The 10,577-nt window shown below is 37.3% G+C and overlaps 1 pseudogene; it reads left to right on the plus strand.

The window, feature by feature from the left end:
• The first annotated feature begins 1,049 nt into the window (after positions 1 to 1,049).
• On the plus strand, positions 1,050 to 4,475 carry LOC109055392 (annotated as a pseudogene).
• Positions 4,476 to 10,577: the final 6,102 nt, after the last annotated feature.

Consider the following 10,577-nt stretch of genomic DNA (forward strand, 5'->3'; position numbering starts at 1 on the left):
TCGCTCTGCTAGAGACTGTTCAGTGATTATTTCATGTTTTCACAGTCCTGGTTGTCAGTAAGAAATCAAAGCCAAGTCTACATATATTAATAATATTTATTGATTTTTAAATATTGTGTTGACCTATTCTACCATTGTCTGTTCAACTACTTTAAAATAAATAAGAATTTAAGTGAAAATGTTTCTCTAACTTAATATATAACACTTTTCCTAAGCTAGAGAGGACATCCTGTAAACACAGTAAATCATAAATATTTCCCAGGTTATATTTAATAACATTCGTTGGCTTCAGTACAGTCCTGCGTCTCAATGTTCATACTATCCATCCTAAATAGTATGTGAGATTAGAATAAGAGTATTATGATGACAAGAGTATGCCAAAAGTCCCCGGATGGTCTACTATTTCAGGTCGATTTTTGAAGTGTAGATTCATGCGCACACTAATGGCTAACACTGCCCACAATCCATTGCGCTTTGGCGAAGGATTCGGTCCAGACTATGGGTCCAGAACTACAAACACGAATAAACGCGTTAGAAAAACTACAAACGTGGCGGATGCGCGCGATCGACGGTTAGGTTTTCTTTTACTGTCTAGGTTAGGTAGAGGTTTACAAAAAGGGGTTTGAGTTACTAATAATCAACATTTAATCCTGCAAAAAAATATTTTTTTATCGTTACCCGTGTTATATTTCATCTGCAACAGCAATGTGAACTTTTATAAACATCCATTTGGTCGTTAACTCTTAAATGCATCATTATGCAGAAAATATGAGCAGAGTTCTCCGCATGAAAGACCCGCGACTGGCAGATCAACGAGCTACTTATTTTCTCTCCAGTACGGTAGGAAGTTAAATTAAATGTGGAGGATGTTTACCGTGAAGAGATGATTGACAGGCCAGTTCACAGTGACAGGGTGCGTGTAACAGGTGCGACAGAGCGCTCCTTTAAAGCTCGCCTACTCTTCTACTACACACTCAAAGTGTGTACTTTTTCTTCACCAAAACAGTGTATAAGTAGGCACATTGAGACGCAGGGTGTGTGTGGTTGGCATACAACTTGACGTCATGACTGCGCAACACATAAAGATACGCATAAACGACACTAGAGCGCGCCAAAGTAAAAGTGTTTGGTTAGGAAAGTTAACTCCTGTCATCTGATTGTGAAAAAGCTCCGCGGGTTCAAACGGAACGCACGGCGGCGTTTATTTCGTTGTGTTTGCTGATGCTGGAGCGGCAAGCTTAAAACTTCATCCAAAATGTCCATAGCAGCAAGATCAGCGCTCGTCCTCTTCTCAAAGAGCCCCGCAAACAACGTAAGCCTCCGCTTGAAGTATCGGTCAACAGGTGTCAAGCACATTTAGTTCACAGAATACAGAAAGCGATATTCATAAAGTCAGGTCGGGGAAAGGTGCGCTTATAGCCTCGCTGTGTGACAGTGACAAGGTCTCCGTCTACTCACAGGTGCTACAGGTGCCATCAATGCATTTATTGAGATACTTTGGACTTTACCTGAACATTCCATGCTATGATTCAAATTATAAAGCTGTTCAGAATGAGATATTTTTTGAAGGCTCAGTTAAAATGAACCCTGCTTATGCAATTTTTCTTTTCTCTTCTCTCATAATGACAGCTGAAGAGCCCTGCAGTGTGTTGCCAGAGGAAGAAGTCTTCATATACAGCAGGTTTGGGCTTAAGTCTTGGTTTATGATAATGTTTGACCCTATTGCCCTACATCTGATGGTTTATTTAATGAAAAAAAAATAACAGCATGACTAATCTTTTCCTGCAGTCCTTTACCGGCACCTCACTCCCTCTCCCTATTCATCTGAAATGACTTTAATCTAAGGCCTGTAATATACTTTGGTTAATATCTTCCTTGTAGTTAATATGAAATCTTAATTAAACAAAGCACTTAAATGCATCTCCACTGTTTCTCCAATCTCCTGCTTCTCTCTTGTGCTTGTAAGCTCATTGGTGTAAGCATAACCAAAGCAGAATGGATTTGACTCTCTCCTCTGACTGACAACTTCTGTTTATTTCCTCCGATTCATCAAACCACCACGACAAGACTATTGTGAGTACTGGTTTTGCAAACTATGTGTGTAGATATGTAATGTCTCTGGGCTTGATATTTCGATACATCAATAATACAATGAACAAAGTGACATCTGTGACATCTGGATAAATAAATAAAGGCAAGTATAATATTGTGAAATAATGAAACTAGGACCAGTAGGGTTTAAATATTTCTTGTACCTGAGATTTGACTTAATGTTGTGAGCTTGACTTTTTCCCTTCTTTTGTCAATGGTCTTGTTTTGCATCTTTACCCATCAGCCTCCTCCTGCTGAATATGGAGGAATACACAAGACAACTTTTCACCCTTGAAAAGGTATTGGACCAGAACTGCTGAACCACATCAGAGAGCTTCTCAGGTTTGAAGATGAAGCTCTCTATAAACAGACTTCACCAGAAAACAATAAAGTAGCACTCTTATGTTTTTATCATTCAGTAATATTCACAGATTCTGCTGTGTGCCTGTGGATTTTGAGGTTGTCAGGGTGGATTCATCTGCTTCCTCTGAGGATGACATCAATAATGCTGTTACTGCAATCAGACGTAATGGAGTAGCACTTAATGGTGAGCATGAACAGATGGTTCATCAACCACAGAAATTTGATGCATTTTAGTTATTATTTATTTCCTCTAATTCTACATTTAGATTACCTTTGTCATCATTTAACAAAGTCACTTAAAGTTAACCTTTAAAAACACTAATCATTTAATAACACATCATTAGCAAATCTCAAAATCAATAATAATTTAAATCATGTATAATATCCCAAAATTCATTGTATTATATTGTATTTAGACAAAATGGTATAGAGTTTTAATATCACCACTTAACTTATCGGCCATAACATACAAATAATTATCGTTATATTTAAAGGAATAGTAAACATTTGCTGAATATTTATTCACCCTCAGGTCATCCCAGATTGTGGATGAGTTTGTTTCTTCATCGGAAAAGATTTGGAGAAGTTTAGCATTACATCACTTACTCGCCAATGGATTCTCTTCATGTGAATGGGTGCCATCAGATTGAGAGTCCAAACAGCTGATAAAACCATCACAATAGTCCACAAGTAATCCACACGACTCCAGTCCATCAATTTAAGTCTTAAACTGAAAAGTTGTGTGTCTGTAATAAACAAATCCATCATCAAGACGTTTTAACCAACTGTTACTTCTGGCCAAAATCATCTGAATCTCATCTTAAACAGGAGAGAAATATGCACAGATCAAGCACCGTTTACATGCAAAAACAATCTAAGAGGTTACTAAACAAATATGTCCGTGTATTTTGATGTGAGAGAACAACCGGATGGACTTTTTCACCAGAGGAAGAGTTATTCTGGATTATGTACTTGTATTTTGGCCAGCAGTGACGGTTTGAAGTTAAAATACCTTGACGATTTATTTTTTATTCTTATACATCGTCTACATCTTGAATGGCCTGAAAGTTTCAGCAAATTTTCATTTTTTGGGTGAAATATTCCTTTAAATTGCAGTGCATTCCTACTGTATAAAGTATAAATCAAAAATCTTTCACAGGTAGCATAGAGACTAAACACAGCCTTCCTCCGTCTCATAAATCCAGGAACAATTTGCTTCGGTAAGATATCTTCCATGTGTTTTTTTTTTTTTTACTTGATTATCTCTTGTAAATCCAGATGGTTAATTTATATGAATGATTTTAACTCTCCTACAGTACATCTTTAGACCTGTAATATGCTAATGTCATGCACTGTCAGTCTCTTCCTGGAGTCCCAACCCACCACAAAGACACTGACATCATCATCATTAGGGAGAACACAGAAGGAGAGTACAGCAGCCTGGAGCACAAGGTCCGTGTGTGTTGGTCCCTTATAGTTTAAGGACACCAGTTACACTCATTCCTCAAGTTTAAATCTCCTCTCTTCCAGAATGTTCCAGGGGTGGTGGAGTGTCTGAAGATCATAACACGTGTGAAATCACTGCGGATCGCTGAGTATGCCTTTAACTTGGCCAGAGAGAAAGGCCACCGCAGTACATAAGGCTAATATCACTTATTACTTAAAAATGACAATCTCTGCTTTACTTTCAGCCAAATCACCAGACAAAAACATTGCTTCATGTCAGCATATATGTTGCTGAAATTTGGTTTTCTATGGTACAAGGATTGTTTTTTCTGTGCTTCATAGGAATCTTGGCGATGGCCTTTTCCTGCAGTGCTGTAAAGAGGTGGCGGCTGGATATCCTGAAATCACATTTGATAACATGATCGTGGATCGTTCTAGAGGATAGGTATAGAAACTATAGATGAACTATCAGCTTTGCATCATAGGAATAAGTTACATTTAATAATTTAATTACTCTAGAAAGCACATGTAAAACATACTAGAAAATTTAATTGACCTAAAAGATTTAACCTGTAGTGTATTTTGTTTTTATGTATTAAATGTTATAATAAAAAGTTTACTTATTTATCTATTCATTTATTTTGGGTTTATTTGTATAGGGACAGTATTAACATAGATATAATAGCGTAATTAGCATCTGTATGTCCATAGAAAAGGCTTTAAAAAGCAGAAATATAAAAAGCTACACATAATTACACTATTAGACATTATAAGAATGAGAATATTTTACACTTTACCTGAAGTCTTACTTTAAATAATGTATTATTAAAGTGTTTTTAATGCATTAATTGTATTGCACCTTTTAATGTATTACATGATCTCATGAAGAACTGCAACCACAGTTCTAATTCATTATAATAATGATCTATTCTTTGTTACACCTTTAGAAAGTATAATGCATTAAAACACATGACAAACTACAAGTTACAGATGTAACAAGGAATCTGCAAATATTATAATGCATTTTAATGTTGGTTAATATTATTAATAAAAAGATATAATGAATTACATTATACAGTATACCTTTACAGTGCATTATGAAAAAGCCTTGAAATGTTACCAATTTTTTAAGATACATTTTTGTTGGTATAGCTAAGCCCCAGCAGTTTGTTGTGATGGAGTTGTGTAATCTTTATGAAAGCGTGGTGCGCAATGTGTGTGCTGGACTTGTTGGAGGTCGAGGTCTGGTACCTGGAGTCAACTATGGCAAGGACTACACTGTTTTTGAGACTGTAAGAAAGAATAGAGTCATGTCAGTTGACAGGAGTTATGTCATTCATTAGAGAACTAGAGATCACATGAGATATTCTTTGTTTTTACATAGGCCACTAGCAACACTGGGAAATGCATTGCTAACAAGAAAATTGCAAACCCCACGGCCACACTGCTGGCCAGCTGCCTGATGCTGGATCAATTAAAGTGTGTGTGACTGTTAATTGAATCGTTTTCATTGGAGGTTTTACCTATATTCCAGGTTTAAATCCTCATTTCCTTCATGCATTATACATGAATCATAATTATAAAAAAATAAATAAAAAAGTTTGCTGTAGGACTGGAATTGTGCATTCCATTCATGTCTTGGCTGTCTTTGCGCTTTTCTGGGTTTCATGCATATGCCAGGATGATTCGAAAGGCATTTCTGAACACTGTCTGTAACTCGGGTATCATACAATACATGCTCATTATGTCGAGCGGCTATAAGAATGCAAGCCATTCACCTCACCTATAAGACAAGCCAAATCAAATACTAATTCTCTATAGTACCCTCTTATCCACTCTAACACATCTGCAGTTTTACATCTCCACATTTCTTCTATACTCATACTGCTTGAATAGTCATTTGTTTTCACATGTCTCTATATCTGCTATCCCTGCAGTTGCAGACTGTTGACTTGGGAGGTCAGGGTTACAGCATCTGAAGTGGTCCACTCCATTATGAGATCCAGAGAGGAGGACAGCACACATCAGAACAGACCTGAACTTCATTTCAGCAGGTTCTAGCTGCTAACACACACCTCTAGCTCATGGAAGTGACAGAAATACTCGTGACGCATGGTGAATTCTTCAATGAAAACATGCTGAGACCGTAAAGATGTAGGTTAATCTATAAATCTATGTATCTAACTGTATAAATGTTACAGATGTTATTTATCCGTTATGATCAAGTTGAGTTAAAGCCAGACCTGGACTGGTGTATATTTTATTTCATACCCAACACTTTCTGTATTGAAGTTTCCATCTTATTCATTTATTATATTTATTGCCTGTCGTTAACTGACGATGCAACAAATACTTTCATTAATAAATGTCTCACTATTACCTCGTCAAACTTCATGTTCATGCCTCCTAATACAGTTTTTCCCCAATAGGTGGCACTAAAACGCTGCATTTCAGCTTCATCAAATTTGGATGCTTTTTGCATTCATTTATTTGTTTATTATAAAAAGCTATTGAAATTGATAACATGACATGCAATGTGTACTTTCAGTTCTAGTGGTTGTGTGCAGTAATGAGTGAGCTACAATGTTTTCTTTGTGATTTTCATGGAAAAAGTAATATATATATCCGAACATGTAAATTAAACTTTTATTCTATAAAAAAAAAAAAAGGTTTTTTTTTGACATGGCATTTGAGTGTTTTCAACTTTGGTGGTCATCAGTTAGATATTTTTCATCATAAATCCTGTAGGAATGTTGAGCGTAAGTAAATCTATCTTCAGTGAATTAGGAATACAAAAGTAAGAGGTTTAGATACTTGCCCAAAACACATGCCTGTGAAAGTGCTCTGTGCAAAGATTTTTGGTAGTTCTCATATTATGATTGTTATTAATAATAGACATTTTTTGAGGTTGATTTTTATTTATTTATTTATTTTTATGAATGATGCACAGAAAGGGAACTCTGCGAATTTTGGCTGAACTAGTGAGCTTTGACAAGCAGTAACACTTGTTTTTGACCTGCAAGAGTTCAACTAATTGTTAGGAGGAGAAACAAAAAGGTCAGATGAGAAAAAGATCCATCAAAGTAGAGAAAGTCTTCAGAGGAACTAATGTCAGCCTGTGGTTATTAAATCAATGTAAGCGTGCTCTCTTGATGAGCGAGCAATTGAGTGGAAAAAAGACAGTTTGCCATTACCAGCGAGAGGGTGATGAAAAGGAAAGTGATGGAATGTCAAAAAAACAGTGAAAAGGAAGGAAAAATGATGCTGAAATGAAGAACAAAGACCTTAGCAGGGTTATATTGATTACATTTTTCTGTTGATCACACATGGATTCTCTCGCATGATTTGAATTATTGGCAAAATATATATATGTATTGCTCACAGCAGGAGGGAGAGAGGGGCACGGGTGGGCTGTTACAACCGCTTTGCTAGTAATATACTGAAGTACCTCTAAAGTAAAATGAGAAAAACAGCTTCAGCATCTCAGCTCCAGCAACGCAGAGAAAAACAGCTTGCGAATCAATCGGAAAAGGGCCAAAAGTAATTTTGCTGTCTGTAACAGACAGAAGAGGGCTCTCCAAAACAGTCGGTCTCTCAGTCTAGGAGTGCTGAGGATGGCAGTTTCATCACTCTTCACAGAAGAAACACTTAGATTGTTCTGTTTTCCTCCTTCCTTCTATCTGTACCTTGGACATAAAAAGCAAACTGTCACAGGGAAGAAAATTAGGAATGTTTTGTAAAAGTGGTTAACTGTTCAAGTTAGTCATCATAGTTAATATTATTTAAAGGAAAATAATGATTTTTGTCAATGTTTAGACAAAGAAACACTAAAAATACACTTAGAAAAGTAGACAAAAACAAGGTAACAAGGTAATGTGAAATAAAAACAAAATGAACCTATTTATCTGTCCCTTACAACTATATATATATATATACAGGTCCTTCTCAAAAAATTAGCATATTGTGAAAAAGTTCATTATTTTCCATAATGTAATGATAAAAATTAAACTTTCATATATTTTAGATTCATTGCACACCAACTCAAATATTTCAGGTCTTTTATTGTTTTAATACTGATGATTTTGGCATACAGCTCATGAAAACCCAAATTTCCTATCTCAAAAAATTAGCATATTTCATCCGACCAATAAAAGAAAAGTGTTTTTAATACAAAAAAAGTCAACCTTCAAATAATAATGTTCAGTTATGCACTCAATACTTGGTCGGAAATCCTTTTGCAGAAATGACTGCTTCAGTGCGGCGTGACATGGAGGCAATCAGCCTGTGGCACTGCTGAGGTGTTATGGAGGCCCAGGATGCTTCGATAGCGGCCTTAAGCTCATCCAGAGTGTTGGGTCTTGCGTCTCTCAACTTTCTCTCTCACAATATCCCACAGATTCTCTATGGGGTTCAGGTCAGGAGAGTTGGCAGGCCAATTGAGCACAGTAAATACCATGGTCAGTAAACCATTTACCAGTGGTTTTGGCACTGTCAGCAGGTGCCAGGTCGTGCTGAAAAACGAAATCTTCATCTCCATAAAGCTTTTCAGCAGATGGAAGCATGAAGTGCTCCAAAATCTCCTGATAGCTAGCTGCATTGACCCTGCCCTTGATAAAACACAGTGGACCAACACCAGCAGCTGACATGGCACCCCAGACCATCACTGACTGTGGGTACTTGACACTGGACTTCAGGCATTTTGGCATTTCCTTCTCCCCAGTCTTCCTCCGGACTCTGGCACCTTGATTTCCGAATGACATGCAAAATTTGCTTTCATCCGAAAAAAAGTACTTTGGACCACTGAGCAACAGTCCAGTGCTGCTTCTCTGTAGCCCAGGTCAGGCGCTTCTGCCGCTGTTTCTGGTTCAAAAGCACACGCCTGTGCACGGTGGCTCTGGATGTTTCTACTACCCCAGACTCAGTCCACTGCTTCCGCAGGTCCCCCAAGGTCTGGAATCGGTCCTTCTCCACAATCTTCCTCAGGGTCCGGTCACCTCTTCTCATTGTGCAGTGTTTTTTTTGCCACACTTCTTCCTTCCCACAGACTTCCCACTGAGGTGCCTTGATACAGCACTCTGGGAACAGCCTATTCGTTCAGAAATTTCTTTCTGTGTCTTACCCTCTCGCTTGAGGGTGTCAATGATGGCCTTCTGGACAGCAGTCAGGTCGGCAGTCTTACCCATGATTGCGGTTTTGAGTAATGAACCAGGCTGGGAGTTTTTAAAAGCCTCAGGAATCATTGCAGGTGTTTAGAGTTAATTAGTTGATTCAGATGATTAGGTTAATAGCTCGTTTAGAGAACCTTTTCATGATATGCAAATTTTTTGAGATAGGAATTTTGGGTTTTCATGAGCTGTATGCCAAAATCATCAGTATTAAAACAATAAAAGACCTGAAATATTTCAGTTGGTGTGCAATGAATCTAAAATATATGAAAGTTTAATTTTTATCATTACATTATGGAAAATAATGAACTTTTTCACAATATGCTAATTTTTTTGAGAAGGACCTGTATATATATATATATATATATATATATATATATTATATATATATATATATATATATATATATATATATATATAATATATATATATATATACTAACAAATAAATCCTAATAAGACCAGTCCATAACATTTTGATCTTTGTTTCTCTCCTGTCTCTTTGCTTTGTAGAGGACTGGAGGTTATATGATTCATGGTGTAAGCTGCCTTTTTGACACTTACTGTCAAAAACCCAGTATTTGTATTTTCATTCTTTGCCCTTTCCTCTTTTTTTTCCTCTCTCTTTTTACCCTCCCTTCCATACCCCACATTTACATTGAAGCAGCTGCTTAATGTCATCAGAAACTGAAGACGTCTTGACCTAAATGTTGCCAAAATTCAGGGCAGTTGAAAGCCTAGTGGAGCCAGTGATCACGCTGTCTATAGCTGCTCACGTAACTGCTCTGATTCTTGCTTTTTTTTTACTCTTCCAAATATGCATTCACACTCCATCTCTTCTTTCTTTTTTTTTCCCTCCACTACACATACACATCTCTGCCCCTCTTGGTCTGTCCATCATGCTGCTAAGCGCAGGTTCTTGTAGGCTGTAGTAATTAGTGTAGACACCCGCTGCCCTCCTCGAGACCTGCAGTCATCCCAGATCGGCATCAGCGGCCGTGCGCAAGAGATCCAGCCATGATGAAAACAACAGCAGGATGTGCTCAATTTTCCCAGCAGGAAATAACTTACAAGGGCCACTGCTTATCCAAGGGCCACTGCTTATTTCCATGGTAACATTCGGGGGCGAATGCAGCTTTCCAGTCTTGCTGCAAGGCCTGTTTTACACCACACACATGTAAGCTGCGTGTAAGTCAAGCAGAAGCATGCTTTCACACTACTGAGCGTTTCTGCGGCCGCACCTCTATAGAATAAAGTGATTTCTGGATTACTGCTTTGAGTGATTCTTTTAATAAGTTGGATAAAATGTTATCAGGAGTGGTCCATTGAGAATTATTACAAATGTGATCATCTTGAAATCTACATTATGTCACATTTACTGTGACATGTCTTAATGGTAAATTACACTGAATTGAACGCCAAAATAAAAACTAGCTATAAAATGCTTTAAAACATATTGTCAGTAAATGTGACATAATGTGATTTGTGAATTTCAAGATGATCACATTTGTAA

This window comes from Cyprinus carpio, chromosome A23, assembly GCF_018340385.1.
Source record: "Cyprinus carpio isolate SPL01 chromosome A23, ASM1834038v1, whole genome shotgun sequence".
NCBI lineage: Eukaryota > Metazoa > Chordata > Actinopteri > Cypriniformes > Cyprinidae > Cyprinus > Cyprinus carpio.